Below are 18,059 nucleotides of genomic sequence, written 5' to 3' on the forward strand. Positions count from 1 at the left end.
GTCCCACTTGGGCCACCTAATCCACGAGTTAAGAAGAGTGTCTTCGACCTTCAGTCACCTGGAAAGCCTCGAGCTGGATCGACCGACCGCACACACACACATACACACACACACACAAACACATCGCAAAGGCAGGGGCCAGGGAAAGCGGGGGAGCGCTGTCTGAAATTCACACCCGCGATGAAAGAGGAAGGTAAAACGGCTGCACAGTAACGGTAAGTCCTTTAGAGAGCGCGGAGGGGGGGGGAGAAGGGGAGAGAAGAGGAGAGAAGGGAGAAAAGGGGAGAGAAGGGGAGAGAAGGGGAGAGAAGGGGAGAGAAGGGGAGAGAAGGTGGGGAGAAGGAGTGGAGACACTTTTAAGAAGTATAAAAAAGTTTAGTCTGCCAGTAAGTTTTCCTTGGTCCTGAAAATTCCAATGAGCCAATCAAAATGCCCGGTCAGCGAAGGAGATTGCCTACGGCTGCCCTCGACTGCCTGTAACTAAATAGCGACCCCACTCCACTGCACTACGAGTTAAAAAGAACCATGCCGACCAAATATTACTCGCGGAAAATGTTTTAACATGGTTCCTTTATCATCGTTACTTTTTTGCATATCGTTCATTCATTGTTCTTTATCTCTCCACATCACAAGCTTTTGGATAAGCTTTTCCCTTTGAGAATAGGGAGGATTCAAACAAGAGGACATGACTTCAGAATTAAGGGACAGGAGTTTAGGGGTAATATGAGGGGGAACTTCTTTACTCAGAGAGTGGTAGCGGTGTGGAATGAGCTTCCATTGGAAGTGGTGGAGGCAGGTTCATTGGTATCATTTAAAAATAAATTGGATAGGCATATGGATGAGAAGGGAATGGAGGGTTATGGTATGAGTGCAGGCAGGTGGGACTAAGGGGAAAAAAAATTGTTCGCACGGACTTGTAGGGCCGAGATGGCCTGTTTCCGTGCTGTAATTGTTATATGGTTATATGGTTATCACCATCTATATTTCTTGTTTCCCTTTTCCCTAACCAATCTGAAGAAGGGTCTCGACCCAAAACTTCACCCATTCCTTCTCTCCAGAGATGCTCTGTCTCGCTGAGTTACTCCAGCTTTTGTGTCTATCTCACAGCAAATACGTCTACCTTAGATGAGGCATCTTGGTCAGCATGGATGAATTGGGCTGAAGGGCCTGTTTCCATACTGTATAAGTCTGTGACAAACCAAAAAGAAGTTATGATATTTCCATTTGTTGTCAAGTGTCATTATGATGGCAACAGCTTATTTAGCTGTATTTGTTTGTTGAGTGAAATCTAAAAGAAATGTATTGAATTTCCTCCTTTGCATTAATCAGCTCTATGGATCTCTCCATTTAAATTAAGCAGGGCAGGAAGAAAACAAAATGAGAATGAGTTGTATACAGGCAGCAGTATCATTTTTACCATTCTTCCTGTGGGATTATCTGTAAAGAAAAGCAATATTAGTTCCAGTAACTGTCAAGATTTCCCGAACATCTGAGCAGTGAGATAAATAGAGAACACCAGATCACAGGGAGTGGGAACAGGAATGGATCACCTGTCCTCTAATGCTTGCCCTGCCATTCAATATGATTGTGGCTGATCTACTGCAGGTCCTAACTCCATCCGTGTGCCACATCCCCATCACCCTCAATCCCTGCTATGATGTTAAGAATCTACCATCTTTCTCTTTAAATACTTCCAATAGGCTAGTCTGCTTAGCTCTCTGAAGTAACGGTAAAGGTCCATTAAACCAGCACACAAGATAGATTTTGTTTTAAAATGTGTGTACAGAATGGTGTTGTTACTAGGGCCAGCATTTATAACTGATCTATAATTGTCCTTGAGAATGTGGTAGTGAATTGCTTTCTTGAACTATTGCAGTCTTTCTACTGACCACTAGTTCCAGCAGCAGCTATTTGCGTGCAACCCTCAGGCTCTTGAACTGACCCGTTCACCCCCAATCCTCAAGGTTTCAAAGTTTGAAGGTTTCAAGGTCAGTTTATTGTCACATGTACCAATTAAGGTACAGTGAAATTTGAGCTACCATACAGCCATACTAAGTGAAAAGCAACAACCACATGAAAGTTAACACAAACATCCATCACAGTGGATTCCACATTCCTCACTGAGATGGAAGGCAATAAAGTTCAATCTTCTTCCTCTTTGTTCTCCAGTGGTCGGGGCGGTCAAACCGTCCGCAGTCGGGGAGATCAAAGCCCCCGCAGCCAACGATCGAAACTCTCACCGCGGCATGGAGCTCCCGAGTCGGTCTCTTCTTACCAGAGACTGCAGGCTTCACGTTGTTAAAGTCACCAGGCCCCGCAGTTGGAACTTCGATCCCCAGCAAAGGGATCGTAAGCTCCGTGATGTTAAAGTCCCACAGACTCCTGCGGCTAGGGGTGCCGGGTTCATCTCCAGGAAAGACCACCAACTCCATGATGTTAGGCCTCATTGGGGACGGGGATATGATATGGAAAACAAATCACATCTCCGTCGAGTTAAGAGATTGAAAAAAAAATTCCCCCACCTGCCTACATAAAACAAACCAAGGAACACTAAAACATACTTTTAACACCTACGTCATCAATGGAACACTGATAGTTCTTGCACGGCCGTGGACTTGGTTATTTTACTAATTGTATATTTCTGACTTTATGTATAATTTATGTTTGTTGTGTGCTGCCTGTCTTTACGTGAATATGATGTTGCTGCAAAGCACCATTGTCATTTACCTGTAGCTCACCGAACCTGTGCATATATGAATAAACCTAATTTGACTTGACTTGAAGGAACTCAAATAGTGCCGCTGTGAAGGAACTTCCAGGATTGTGCCGCTGCAACCGCAAAGACATTTTATATGATCATCCTTGACTATCTTGATCATCCTGAGCAGAACCATGCAACCAGGAATGATCACCAGAGTGCGTTGTGTTCAGAATCAGCTACAGTTAGGTTTAGAGATACAGCGCGGAAACAGGCCCATCGAGTCTATGCTAATCAGCAATAGTACGCTATCCTACTCACTAGGGACAATTCACAATTTTATTTTACTGAAGCCAATTTACCTATAAACTTCATTGCACTTCGGGTGTATGTGGCAAATAAAATTGATTTTGACTATGTCTATGGAGTGTGGGAGGATACCAGAGCACCCGGGGAAATCCAGGCAGTCACGGGGAGAACATACAAACTCCGTGCAGACAGCACCCGTAGTCAGGATCGAACCCAGGTCTCTGACGCTGTAAGGCAGCAGCTCTACTGCTGCAGAAGATCCCCTTAGGCAGAAGATCAAATGAGAGTGCATATAAAAGCAATAATGAATGAAAGGGGTGGTATTTCCAAAGCTTCTTTTTTGGTTTTACTTTGCATTTTGTAGTTTTTTTCCTGTCATTTCTTGGTATTTACTTTGTATTTGGAGTATGTATATAACATCAGCAGTTCTTGCCGGGTAGTCCTTGCTCTGCTGTGTTTACATCATAGTTTAAAACATAATATATTGTCAAAAGAAAATCGAGTTGCACTGCTCTGTGAGCCTTAACCATTCCTACCTGGACAAGTTCAGGTTGAACTCACAAGCACAGAGATAAAGGCAGTTATGAGGGCACCCTACCCACACCATCTCTGACCTATAAACATTGTACATATCTCACGTAAAATGAACTCCTTTAAAATGTGAAGCTATTAGTGCAGCAGCTCAACAGGAACGACTTCATATGTCGGGAGGGGAATATAAATTGGCTGAGATGTAAAAAAAAGGCAACTGCTCACTTGCACCATTTCCTCCACTCATTGATTCAGGATCTGCACCAACATCTCTATTATTTTATGCCAAAGCTCAACTAAATTTGCTGATTAATTTTCTATCTCATTCACCATAGAATATAAATAATTACAATATGTTTTCAACACATATCATTATGATCAATATATTTAAAACCAGCACATTTTGTTGCCTCTCTGGATAGCCCCTCTTTAGATATTCTGAATAGTTTTATCCTTTTTGTTTGCAACCTGATCTTTTCCTCCCTTTTGCGGCAACAGCCCATGATAATAATTAATTCTTAAAACTGTATGAAGAAATTGCTTTTGCTGTTTTATTGAAAAGGATAGAATTCCCTATTAGGTTTCTTATTAACTGCATTGCATCCACTGCAGATTTTCATTTAATTTTCCACAGGAACTCTTTCAACCCAATCTCAAAGGATGTACAGACAATTTGTGGAGCAAATCTATTTCCACATTATCCATGTTTTGTAATGTCTGATCTATCCTAGGGAATATATCTCCAAGTGATTCCGTTCCCATTCCAGTAGTCAGGATGATCCTTCTAAAATTCTTTTAAAGCCATATTAATGCATATTTTAATGAATATTTAATTTAAACCTTCATTGAAGAGAGAAATTGAGTTCAAGTGCAGGTCTTTTTTTTCTTTGCAAGAACAATTTTATCAGATTCAATTTAAATTATTTGTAGGTATCATCCATTGTGATAGAATCTTAAAGTCAAGTCCTACGAAGGTCATTTTGGCTCACACTTCATTCAATAGGTTTTCCATCCCAACTTATCCAGCTTGTTATTGGTTGCTTATGTTCCAATTGCTGTAAATTGTCCATAATGTGTATAGGATAAAATTAGTGTGCAGGTGATTGTTGGTCAGTGCAGACTCGGTGGACCGAAGGGCCTGTTTTCATGTTAATCAAGACATCTCAAGATATCTCATCTCCTGGTTCCGCTTTACTACTTCAAACAATATTACACTCTGTGAATGTGATAAATTTCTCCCACTGCCTGGTGAAACAGTAATAAGGAGATCGGGTAGGAAGGAACTGCAGATGCTGGTTTAAACCGAAGGTAGACACAAAATGCTGGAGTAACTCAGCAGGGCAGGCAGCATCCCTGGATAGAAGGAATGGGTGACGTTTTGGGTCAAGACCCTCCTTCAGACAAACTGAAGAAGGGTCTCAACCCGAAATGTCACCCATTCCTTCTCTCCGCAGATGCTGCCTGCCCCAATGAGTTACTCCAGCATTTTGTGTATTTCTAAGGCGATGGGGATTTGACATAAAATTAAAGGAACAATTTGGAAAATATTCTTTCCACTGCAGATGATTAAAATGCAGAAGTCTCTTGCAGACTATCATTGAAAACAGCAGCCAGACAGCTCAGTTAAATAGGAATTAACCTTAAAGACAGAAATACTAAAGGACAAAAGGTGCAAACTGCAACTGTGGAGATAAACACGAGAGCAGACTTGATGAATGGAATGCTCTGATTCTGTATTTCAGCACCCGATAGTTCAAAGGAAAGGTAGTGAAACTGTCAGACTACTGTTTCCATTTAAAATCTTGTGAAATTTTATTGTGGAAAACTATGAAATCCTTGTGATTATTGGCTGCACTAATACTCCTGTCATGTTGATAAAAATGCATTGTAGTTGAAATGAGATGTAGAAACAAATGTCAGACATCTCAGCCTGGAAACTGCATCGCCCTGATCATACACAAATCTATTTAACCTGGAGCAGATTGTGCGAGCAAATATTTACAGATGGCTGCTGGAGATCTAGATAGGATACTTGTGAGTCCGCTTTATGTTACATGTTCCAATGTTTTCCCAGCTTCAGATATGATCCTAATGACATCGCTGTTTGTGCGACACACACTTTCCATCATATTGGCGCTTTGTGGAGAGAGACAGTCTCAGAACTGTGGCACACGGTGTTCCTCTGAGGCTCCTCTTGTTATTTAAGCAATCCTCTGATACTGGGAGGTCTGTCTGTGCTGTCCCAGATATAAAGGCAGGCATCTCACACACACATCAGAGTCTGGAGAGTGTACCTCACCCACTTAAAATTGTTTTCTCCAATGCTTGCTGTAATGTATCAGGCGTCTCTGTGAAGATTCTCAAGAGGCACTTTAGTTTAGTTTAGTTCACTGTGCCTCACTACAAGTGTCATTAATCAACTAAACTTAATTTATTATTCTTGGGCAGCTGAATGGTAATTTCTCTCATTTCCAGTGACCCCTCCGTTCCCTTTCTTCCCCCCATCCCCCCTCTCCCTCGCCCTAGTCATCCTACTAGTTCCATCCTTGTATACCTTTGTTATCATCTCTTCCCCAGCCAACAATGGGCCAAGTGTGTAGGAAGGAACTGTAGATGCTGGTTGACACTGAGGTAGACACAAAATGCTGGAGTAACTCAGTGTGTCAGGCAGCATCTCTGGAGAAAAGGAATAGGTGACTTCCTGAAACATCACCTATTTCTTTTCTCCAGTGTTGCTATCCAGTGGCGTAGCATGGGGGGGGGGGCCAGTGGGGTGGTTGCCCCGGGCGCTAAATTTTTAGGGGCGCAAAAAAATTGTTGAATAAATTTTAAAAAATAAAATTAAGAGGCCCGGGGAGCCGTTGGAGCGAGGAGGGGTTACCTGGAGCTGTGAGTATAAAAACAGCGCGGGCCAGGCCCACGCTGCCGCCGCCCCAGCTCCGAGTTCTGGTCGCCGCTGCCGCTGTCCCAACCGCCGCTGTCTCTGCCCCCGCCCCCGCCTCTGCCCCGCCCGCACCCGCCCCCCGCCTCTGCCCCCCCCGCTCCGCCCCACCCCCCCCCCCCCCCCCCCGCTAATGAGGAGGCGCAAAACTTTAAACTGCCCCGGGCGCTCAAAACCCACCCTACGCCACTGTTGCTATCTGACATGTTGAGTTACTGCAGCATTTTGGGTGTATTAGCATTGGGTCATTATGGGCTCCACCCTGTTGTGGTCATCTGTTGCCTGTCTTGCTTTGTTCTGCTCATTTCTTACCTCCAGTTCCCTTCCCTCTAATTTCAGTCTGAGGAAGGGACCTGACCCCGAAAACATCACCCATGCTTTTGCACCAGAGATGCTGCCTGATCTGCTGAGTTACTTCAGCACTTTGTGTCTATCTTCGGTATAAACCAGCATCCGCAGTTCCTTTCTACACTTAGCTTATTATTAGACACATAATGATTGCCATGGCTGGCCACGCAGGATGGGTTGGGGACTTCTCAGTAGAAGGCAACGATATATCCATCAGTGATGAATCACACCCAAAACATCTTCAGAGACATCGCTCCCGAACCAAACCAATTCCTCTCTGATGAATAATACGCTTGCACAGTTCGGTTTTGCAAGGCTGTCTTTAATGACATATGTTGCTGACTGCAGGATAACCTGAGGACATTATTTCAATTCTGCGCTGCTCTCTCTGCCAGTGTCAAGGTCATGTTGACTCTCAACTTTCTTGCCACAGGGACTTTTCAAGTAATTACATCAGATCTCCTTATTAATGGAGATGTACTGGCAATGTTTTAAACAGAGGATGCCTGGAATGTGTTACTGGGGGTAGTGATGAAGGCAGATATAGCAGTGGCATTTAAGAGATTTTTAGATAGGCAAATGGATATACAGGTAAAGGAGGGATATATATATAATGTGCAGGCAGAGAAGAGTTGGTCTTGGCATCATGTTTGGGGTTGGCATTGTGGGCTGGAAGGTCTGTTGCTGTATTGAACTGCGCTATGTGTAGGAAATAACTGCATATCCTGGTCTAAATCGATGGCAGACACAAAATGCTGGAGTAACTCAGAGAAACAGGCAGCATCTCTGGAGAGAAGGAATGGGTGACGTTTCGGGTCAAGAATCTTCTTCAGACTGAGTCTGATACAGTCTGGTGAAGGGTCTTGACCCAAAACATCATCCATTCCTTCTCTCCAGAGATGCTGCCTGTCCCGCTTAGTTACTCAAGCATTTTGTGTCCACCCTGAACTGTTCCACATCCTACATTCTATCTGTAATCCTTCACAATTTGCAACTCCCTGAAGCATCAAAGAGGTCACTCAGGCATCATATTTGCAAAGGGGTAAACGTCTGTAAACGTCTGATAATTCAGTATGTCTGGAACTTTGACGGTCAGATTTTCCAAACTGTTGGATGGTATTTCTATTAACATCTCAGCAGTTTTTTTAGTCACTTTTTTTTAAGATGTTACATAGTATGATAACATATTTTCAAGTGTACCAGATAAATTGAAAATGATTGTGGAAACGAGGGCCTCAGTGGGTATAAAGGGAGTGCAGGAAGTAAGTGCAAAGAGATTTCAGCTCAATGAAGCTCTGGTCAGTCAGAAGGAGCAAAGAATTGGGACTTTGGTGGGAGTATAAGTAGCACAGGGATGGGAGCCTGGTGAGTGAAAAAGGATGTAGGAACAAGGGCCCTGATGAGAAGAAAAAGCGCAAATATCTGTGTCCAGGGTGAGTGCAAAGGAAGCATGGGAATTGGAGCCACACTGAATGGAAAAGGTAACAAACTTTAACTGATGAGGCAAATGCAAAACTATTTCCGAATAGTTGGTTAACTTACTAGGTCAGGCAGCATCTGAGGAGGGAATGGATAGGCAACATTACAGGTCAGGCATCTTAAGACTTGATTCAGAGGAGAAAACTGGAAATAAAATGGGCCATGACAAGTCATAGGTGGATACAGGTGAGGGGGGGGGGGTGATTGGCAGATGGGTGGAAACAGTTTAGAGATGTAAAAAAAACAGCAATCATTTGTCTGAAGGTACACAAAAATGCTGGAGAAACTCAGTGGGTGCAGCAGCATCTATGGAGCGAAGGAAATAGGCAACGTTTCGGGCTGAATTCTTCATTTGTCTGACACCATTTTGTCTCCTTTTTATCAATAGCAAGACGGCCCATCTGAGACTGACAAGAAAAGTTCATGTTAACTTTGTGGAAGAGGTTTATAAAGTTTAGAGGTAGAACTAGCAAACGGATTGTGATCTGTATAGAATTCAGCAGAGTTGAAACGAGGTGAAACACTGTGGGTCGGAGAAATGTGGCAGCAGGCCAGGGGTAGCAGATCCAAAATTTCAAATAGTTCATAGTCATAAAGCAAAGCAAGAGACATCAAAGCCATCTGAAAATAGCTGCATGTAACAAGTTGGAGGATTCATAACAGGGATGGCAGAGAAATTAATCAAGTACTTTGAATTTGTCTTTGGGGAATAAGACACAAAACGAAACCCTGCCCGAAATATAAGGGAATCGAGAGTCTAGTGAGAAGAGGATGGAACAGGAATAGGAATATTTTATTGTCACATGTGATTAGACACAATGAGGTTCTTTCCTTGCATACACAATGTAAATAGCAGACACCTACGGCAACGACAAAGTTACAATGCATGCCAGCTCCCCCTTTTGATAACCCCCCCCCCAACAGTTCCATTCACCCCCCCACATTGTCCATTGTTCTGCCCCCACCTCCCTCAAGGCAGTCCCCCCACACCGGGTCCACCATTGCTCATCCCCTCCACCCTCACAGTGGTCCTCCACTCTCTCATCGACCCATGAGGCATCGCCGCCGCGGTGAGGCTTCACCACCACCGAGGCCCCAGTGTCGCGAGGCTTCACCACTGCAGCCGCTGAGGCCTCAGCTCTGTTGACACCCCACTTCACGCATCTGTGGCCCCGAACAAGACTACTATGCGGCGATCCGGGCGGCATCGAGACCGCGGCACCTCGATAAAGGCCTCTGGTCGCATTCCCTGTCCACTGCCGCAGCCCGTCGGGAATCCTTCTGACCGCGCGACCCGTCTGGAAGCCTGAACAGAGGAACTGAAGGAACATTAGTATGAGCTTAAAAATAGAGGTTGAGAAGGATAATGAGACAGAAAGCAGAGAAATCCCAAGGTCTAGATGATCCATATCCCAGATTGTGAAAATAATTATCTAAAGAGATAGATGGGATTAACTATTAACTTTTAATATTCAATATGCTGAGGTTATCTTACGACCCTATTACTTCAGAAAGGGAGAGAGTAAGGAAATTACTGGCTTGTTTGCCAAGCATCAATACTTGGGAAAATGCTGGAATCTGTACTGGAATGTTTAATACCAGAACACCAACAAAAGAGCAATAGGGTCGAACAGAATCAGCATGGATTTAAGAAAAAGAAGTCATGTTTGACTAATTGATTGCATTTCATTGAGGATGTGATTAGTAGAATAAACAAGGTGTGCCAGTCAATGTGGTGTATTTAGACTTTCAGTGAGCGTTCGATAAGGTCCAGCGCAGATAACTGATCAACAAACTATGCAGAGTTGGAGTGGCCACTGGTTGACAAATGAAATGCAAGGAATGGGAATCAATGGGCCTTTCTCAGGTTGGCAGACTGTGATTCGTGCTGTACCCCAGAGATCTGTACTTGAGTAAGGAGTAAAATGTAAAGGGAATTCATTCAAAGCAATATGGAAAAGTTAAGTCGGTAAAGATCATCCACTTTAGTGTACTAAGCAGAAGCAAACGCATGTTATTTTTAAATGATGATATATTGGGAAATGTGAATGATCAAAAGGACCGGGGTCTGTTTGTAACAAGGCATTGACAACTGCCATGCAGAAAAAAACTAGGAGGCAAATGGTATGTTGACCATCATTGCAAAAGGGTGTGAATATAGTAGTAAAGAAGGGACTTGACCCGAAACGACACCCGCTCCTTCTCTCCAGAGATGCTGCCAGTCTGAACTGAGTTACTCCAGCATTTTGTGTCTATCTGCGGTGTAAACCAGTATCCGCAGTTCCTTCCTACACAATAGTAAATATGTTTGATTACAATTATCGGGCCTTGGTGAGATTGCACTTGGTGATTTTGTGCTATTTAGTACTCCTTAACAATAGGATATACTTACCATAGGGGAGTGAAACAAAAAATCTACCCGTCTAGTTCTGCTAAGGCAGATTTAGCAGATGACATAGAAACATAGAAACATAGAAAATAGGTGCAGGAGTAGGCTATTCGGCCCTTCGAGCCTGCACCGCCATTCAATATGATCATGGCTGATCATCCAACTCAGTATCCCGTACCTGCCTTCTCTCCTTACCCCCTGATCCCCTTAGCCACAAGGGCCACATCTAACTCCCTCTTAAATATAGCCAATGAACTGGCCTCAACTACCCTCTGTGGCAGAGAGTTCCAGAGATTCACCACTCTCTGCGTGAAAAAAGTTCTTCTCATCTCGGTTTTAAAGGATTTCCCCTTTATCCTATGACGAGGGCCTGTATTCTCTAGAGTTTAAAACAGTTACTGGTAATCTCATTGAAATTTATCACATGAGAAGGTGTACCTGGCTGTGTTTTCCAGAATTAGGAGTCACTGACACAGAATGAAGAGTGGACACAAGGTGCTGGAGTAACTCAATGGGTCAGACAGCATCTCTGGCGAAAAAGGAGAAGCTGCCTGACCCGCTGAGTTACTCCAGCACTTTGGGTTGATCTTCGGTATAAACCAACATTGCAGTTCCTTCCTGCTCAGAATCCACTTACGACTGAAATGAGGAGAAATCCCTACACTGAAAGGGTGGCAAACCCTTGGAATTATCTGCCTTAAAGGGCTATGGGTGCTCATTCACTGAGTTAATTCATAGAAGAGAGAACATAGAAAAGTATAGCACAGGAACTGCCCCATTGATCCACTATGCCTGTGCCAAACATGATGCCAAGATAAATTGATCTCATCTGTCTGCATGTGATCCAGGTCCCCCCATTCCCTGCGTATCATTGAGCCTATCTAAAAGCCTCTTAAACACCACTATCATATCTGCCTCCACCACCGCCCTTGGCAATGCATTCCGTCACCAACCTCCGTGTGTGTAAAAAACTTGCCCCACACCTCTCCTTTAAATTTACCCTTATGCCTTAGTCTCAGGCTCATGTTGTCGACCTCCTGGCGGTGAGCCCTGTCAACTGACCTCGGAACAACAACAGACAGAGACAGCAGCAGAAATGCAACCTCAGTCGCCAAACCGGACATTGTGCTCTTTTTAGGGCGGGCACCTACGGATGTCGAACTGGATCACATCACCCTGCTGCAGATGCCTGCTGCCTCAATCGCAAGAAGAAGAAATCTTTGATAGTTCTACCCTGGGAAAAAGATTCTGACTGTCTACTTTAGCTATTCCTTTCATAATCTCATGTACATCAATCAGGTCTTCCCTTAACTTTTGCTATGCTAGAGAAAACAATCTAAGTTTGCCTAATCTCTCCTTGCAGCAAAATTCAAAGCTGAGATAATATCATAAGGAATAGGAGTGGAATTAGGCCATTCGGCCCATCATCTACGCCTTTCAATCAGGACTGATCTACCTCTCCCTCCTAACACCATTCTCCTACCTCCCCATAACCTCTGACATGGATTTCTGTAAATTAAGGGATTTGGGAAAAGATCAGCCATGATCTTGATAAATAAATAAGGGAGCCAGTGTATAAGTTAAATTTAGATTTTCTGAGAACTCTTGACAAATTGAAGGTACTGCTTGACCTATTCCCACCCTTGTTTTGCACATTGTTATGTCACTTTCTAGGCTTAACCAAACTCTTCTCAAAGACTGCTTTTGAAAAGAAAGCTTAGAGCAAGATGTGACGATAGAATTTTGTGGAAATGCATGAATTGCTTCATTTTACTTTGTTCTTCTCAATTTTTACTTCCTCAGTACACAAAAATTGTTATAGAATCCAACAGAATTCCTGGCCTTTTTATTTCTTCCTATTGCATAGCTTCCGAAAAGCCTGAGTAATGATCCGATATAAATGAATATGTGTTGCTCAATTTTCTTTAAAGAATACTTCAATATATTAACAAATCTTTCAGCAGTGGGACTCGTGTGGCAGCAATGTCTCGAAGCAGTGCCGGTCCCCATACTTAATTCCTATAATTATGGTTGAGTAACTCAAATGTGTAAGTAATGCCCTTGAAAAGACCAGGGTCAATGATTTTGAATTGACATTTTAAACACATCAATTTGTAATGTTGGTACTTTGAGAAATGGTGGAAGGAAGGAGAGAGTGCTTCAGATTCTGATTAAAGATGAAACACCTTAGAATCAAATGATTTCTCACTAATCTAGGACTCTTGCAATGGGCATAGGCATAGGCACTTCAGACCCTTAACGCTACTCCATAATTCAGTTAAATCATTTGTTTAATGTATTCATTATTCAGGATCTGAGCATCACTGGAAAGGCCACCTTTTATGGCCCATCCCTAATTGTCCTTGAGAAGGTGCTGGTGCAGTACCTTCTTAAACTGTTGCAGTTCTTCTGGTCAAAATGCTTCCGCAATGCTGTTAGCGTTGGAGCTGCTACATTGTAGACCCAGCAACCTTCATAAGTAACCATTAATTTTCTTTCTGCCTTATTTCTAGAACCCTAACAGCCACACCTGATAAGAATAGGTTAATCCCCAACTTTAAAATTTGCAATTGACCCCTGTCCTCAATTAGATTTTTAGAAGAGGGTCTTTTATGTGAATAAATGCTTCCTGGCTGCAACCCAGGACCATCAACAATCAAGGACTAATTTTTAAATGGCATCCTTTTGATCTGGTTACCCATTGGAGATCATTGGTTCTACCTATTTAACCTGGCAGCTCTTTTAAGGATCAAGCACATCAACTGATAACCCTTCAATCAAGTCAAGTGTCAAGAGTCAAGAGTCAAGAGTGTTTTATTGTCATATATCCCGTAATGGAACGATAACATTCTTGCAGCAGCATAACAGGTATGTAAACACCCAGCCGTGAGGCGTTCCTGTGTTGATAGTTATCAAGAGAAAGTGTGCTGCCAATGTGTGCAGATTGTTGTCTGTTCATGTTCTGTAAACATGAGAGAAAATGCTTAAACAATGTAAAGATGTTTAAACTCTTTTTTGGGCCCTAGATCAGTCATGTGCTTCTGACTTGCTCCATTTCTTGAGGTGCAGTGCCCAGAAGTGTTTTCAATACTCTGGGTAATTCTAACCAAAGTTTGGTTACTGATTCTCGCCTTCCTGCACTCCAGCACAATTGATGCAAATTGGCACCAACACTTCCTTCTTATGTCAAAGGCTGACATTCCACCAGACTTATTGTATATTGTAACGTTATTGTAAGTGCATAAATAAAAACAAGAAAGCCCTTTCATCCAAAGTTCTCCTGAAGAGTCATTGATTGTAACAATTCATTCTGTTTCTCTCTCCACTGAAGCTGCCTGACCTGCTGAATATCTGCTGTATTTTCTGCCTTTATTTCGGATTTCCAATATCTGCAGCATCCTGGCTACAGGGATAACAGATAACAGCAGGTGATTTAATACAACTTTAATAGCTACAATGACATTGTTTACTTCAATTTTTTGCGTTCAGAGAATTACATGATCAATATGGTAGGATCTCGCGGTCTCTCCACTCTACACTGGACCACTGAGACAATTTGAACACATATGTCACGCTATTGTTCATCGACTAAACTCAGCATTCATAGCCTCTAAACCTATCAAGTTATAGTAAAATTCATTTATGTATACAGTTCAGTTCAAATATCACTATACATAAGCACTTGGATAAGCATTATATAAACATCTCAGATGCAGTACAAATATAGAGCTGTAATACACTGAGACAGTACACAGAGTCGCCAGATTTGGCACCATTTTCAAGTCCCAGTTTATTAGTGCAGGGTTCTTGACCTGATCATGAAGGCCCGTTGCCCTGGCCATGTTGGAAGGCCTGTCAAGCATAGCCATGGTGTCCCCTGCCGCTACCCCATCGCTATAGGCTGCATCCGGTCCATGCGCTTGGCCTCTTGGAGCGGCGCCAATCCAGCCAAGCTCCAGGCTCCTGCAGGGCCTCCAGCGGCCCACTCCACCATCGAGGCACTGCACTCTCTCCCGCAGCCGTTCTGCTCACCAGCTTTCGGTCTGAGTCCTTCCAATCTGGGCAGGCAAGTTGCTGCGGGATACACGCGGCAGCAGAGACTGCCACACAGCACCCCACAGTACCCAAGGTCAGGATCAAGCCAGGTTATCTGGCACCGAGAGGCAGCAGCTCCACCAGCTGCACCATTGTGCCGTCTTAATTTATAATAGAATCTAATTTTCATTAGAACAGATTTTCCTGAAGACCAGTTTTTGTTTGAATTAATGCTTGCCATAGCCGCATAATTCCATAACTCCTGTATAATCCCTGCAATTCAGAAATGTCACTCTGAAAACCATAGTGGAAATTTGGAGCATTTTTCCACAAACCACAATCAATTGTTACATTTAGATTCCGAGACTGATGGGTTTTTGCAACCAAATGTTCTGAGAATGACAAGACAAAGGGTTGTAGATGGATTTTGGCCACAGGTCTTCCATAATGTTATTGAATAGTGAAAAAGGTTATGAGTCTAAATGGCTTATTGCTTTTTTTTCTAACGTTCCTCATACAACATTATTGACCTTCTGAGAGATTAGAAAATGATAGCTTACAGGGTATTTTCCTATGGTTGTTAATGTTCTGCTGTTTTATAATCAGATGAACATCTGTACAAATGCTAGTGACTGCAAGACTGTTGCAGAATATCTTACATGAAAGCATCGCACAGCAATCTGGATCTTCTAGCCCTATGCAGTTTAATAGAAGGTTGTATAAAGATCAATTTAACTATGTCCATGGATCAAGAACAAACCTATGCAAGGAGTGATTTAAAAAAAAAATGACTCTTATGCAAGCAGTATTTCTCTTAAGATAGACATAAAATGCTGGAGTAACTCAACGGGCCAGGCAGCATCTCTGGTGAAAAGGAATAGATGACATTTAAGAATAGGAAATATCACCTATTCCTTTTCTCCAGAGATGCTGCCTGACCCACTGAGTTACTCCAGCATTTTATGTCTATCGTTGTGTAAGCCAGCATCCTACAGTTCCTTCCTCCACAGGATTTCTCTTAATCTTGGAAAAGACTCAAGTTGACTCTTATTTAACTTCACTTTCTTGTAACATAGGAGTGTTCAGTAAAACATGCTCTAACTTAGTAATGGTGAGAAAATATACATGGCTTCAGCAACCCTGGGGTTAACCTTCACTGGGTTGGGAAAGTTGGTCAGAAATGGTGTTCCTTGGGTCAGGTCACCTCACCTCAAACACTACCAGCACTGGGTTTGAAGCTCGGCAGTAGAGTTGTTGCCTCACAACGCCAAAGGCCCAGGTTCGATCCTGACTATGGGTGCTCTCTGTATGGAGTTTGTACATTCTCCCCGTGACCTGCATCCTGTAGCTCCAATTTTCTCCCACACTCTAAAGGCATACAGGCTTGTTGGTTAATTGGCTTTGGTTAAATTACAAATTGTCCCTAGTATGTGTAGGATTTTGTTAATGTTCGGGGATCGCCATAGGGACTGTTTCCACGCTGTATCTCTAACAAGTCCATGGAATGTGGGACTTAACCCACAGTGAGCTAAACCTCAGAGATCAAGACTGATGTTGTGGGGACAGGAGGAATGTTTCCGCTGTTCTTGGTTCACAAATATGGGGTAATGGTCCATTGGTTCTATCTCACATGGACTCACATGGGTATAAAATCATGAGAGGAATAAATCGGGTAGATGCACAGAGTCTCTTGCCCAGAGTAGTTGAATCGAAGACCAGAGGACATAGGTTTAAGGTTAAAGATTTAATATTAATCTGAGGGGTAACGTTTTCACACAAAGGGTGGTGGGTGTATGGAACAAGCTGCCAGAGGAGGTAGTTGAGGCAGTGACTCTCCCAACATTTAAGAAACAGTTAGAGAGATACATGGATAGGACAGGTTTGGAGGGATATCGACCAAAAACAGGCTGGTGGGACTAGTGTAGCTGGAACGTGTTGGCCAGTGTGGGCAAGTTGGACCGAATAGCCTGATTCCACACTGTATCATTCTATGACTCTGACTCTATGACTGCTGAATGATACTGGATGATGGGTGACTGTGGAGAGTGCATGATGCATGCTCCAACCAATGTCAAGCAAATTTAGCATCGGTGGTGATGTTAATGTTGGTTTAGTTTAGTTTAGTTTAGAGAAACCGTGCAGAAACAGGCCCTTTGGCCCACTGAGTCACTGACACTACACACACTAGGGACAATTTTACATTAATACCAAGCCAATTAAATAAAAATCTGCACATATTTGAAGTGTGGAAGGAAACCTAAGGTCTTGGAGAAAACCCACACAGGTCATGAGGAGAATATACAAACTCCATACAGACAAGCGCCCTTTGTCAAGATCGAACCTCGGTCTGTGGAGCTGTAAGGCAGTAGCTTTATAGCCATGTCACTGTGCCACCCATAGCAACCCAATTTCTATTTTCAATAGGTTTGACTTCATGGACTATTTGAGCATAGCAGCTGCTAGCCGCAGTGAACACTCCATGGGAAGTGTCATCTGGAAGATGGGGCTACAGCCCTCTAAGCTAGGCAAGGTATAGGTATGTCATTGTAGCAGTGGACTTTCCTGTTCATTGCAGCTACCACGGCAGTATGAACATGTCCTGTGTTTAGTTTAGTTTGGAGATACAGGGCAGAAACAGGCTCTTCTGCCTATAAAGACCATGCTGACCAGCAATTACCCATTACACTAGCACTATCCTACACACTAGGGACAATTTACAATTTTTACTGGAGCCAATCAACCAACAAACCTATGCGCCTTTGGATTGTGGGAGGAAACCGGAGCACCCGGGGAAACTCCATGCGGTCACAGAGAGCGTACACATTCTGTACAGACAACACCCATAGTTAGGACCAAACTGGGTCTCTGGTAGTGTAAGGCAGCAACACTACCGCTGCGCCATCATGCAGCCCCATGCCACATCCTCTGTTCATGGGCTGCAAGGCACTGCAGCAAAATTAATCTGAAGTTTGTCATTCATTTCTCATTTCATCCTGGAGAGGTACAAAATATATTAACACCACTCTCCTTATCTCAGTGGACAGATTATGGGAGGCAGAGATTGCTGATGTTTGGGAAGCCTGGCTTTATAGTTATCAGCTGGAAAATGAATTGGCTTCATCTTGCCAGAAGGTAAAATTCTTCGAGCAAAATGTCATCGCTCCCAATCAAAAGTGTCACTCGGGTTCATCACTGCAGATTGAAGGACGGTGTGAGTAAAATAAAGACACGCAGTGGTTGTATCTGCCAATTGCAGCGACTTCAGGTTTCTGTTGATATTGTGCTGTTATTCTCTGATGCAGCCAGGATCAAAGGCTTTGACAGTCTAT

The sequence above is a fragment of the Leucoraja erinacea genome, chromosome 16 (assembly GCF_028641065.1).
Source record: "Leucoraja erinacea ecotype New England chromosome 16, Leri_hhj_1, whole genome shotgun sequence".
Classification (NCBI taxonomy): domain Eukaryota; kingdom Metazoa; phylum Chordata; class Chondrichthyes; order Rajiformes; family Rajidae; genus Leucoraja; species Leucoraja erinaceus.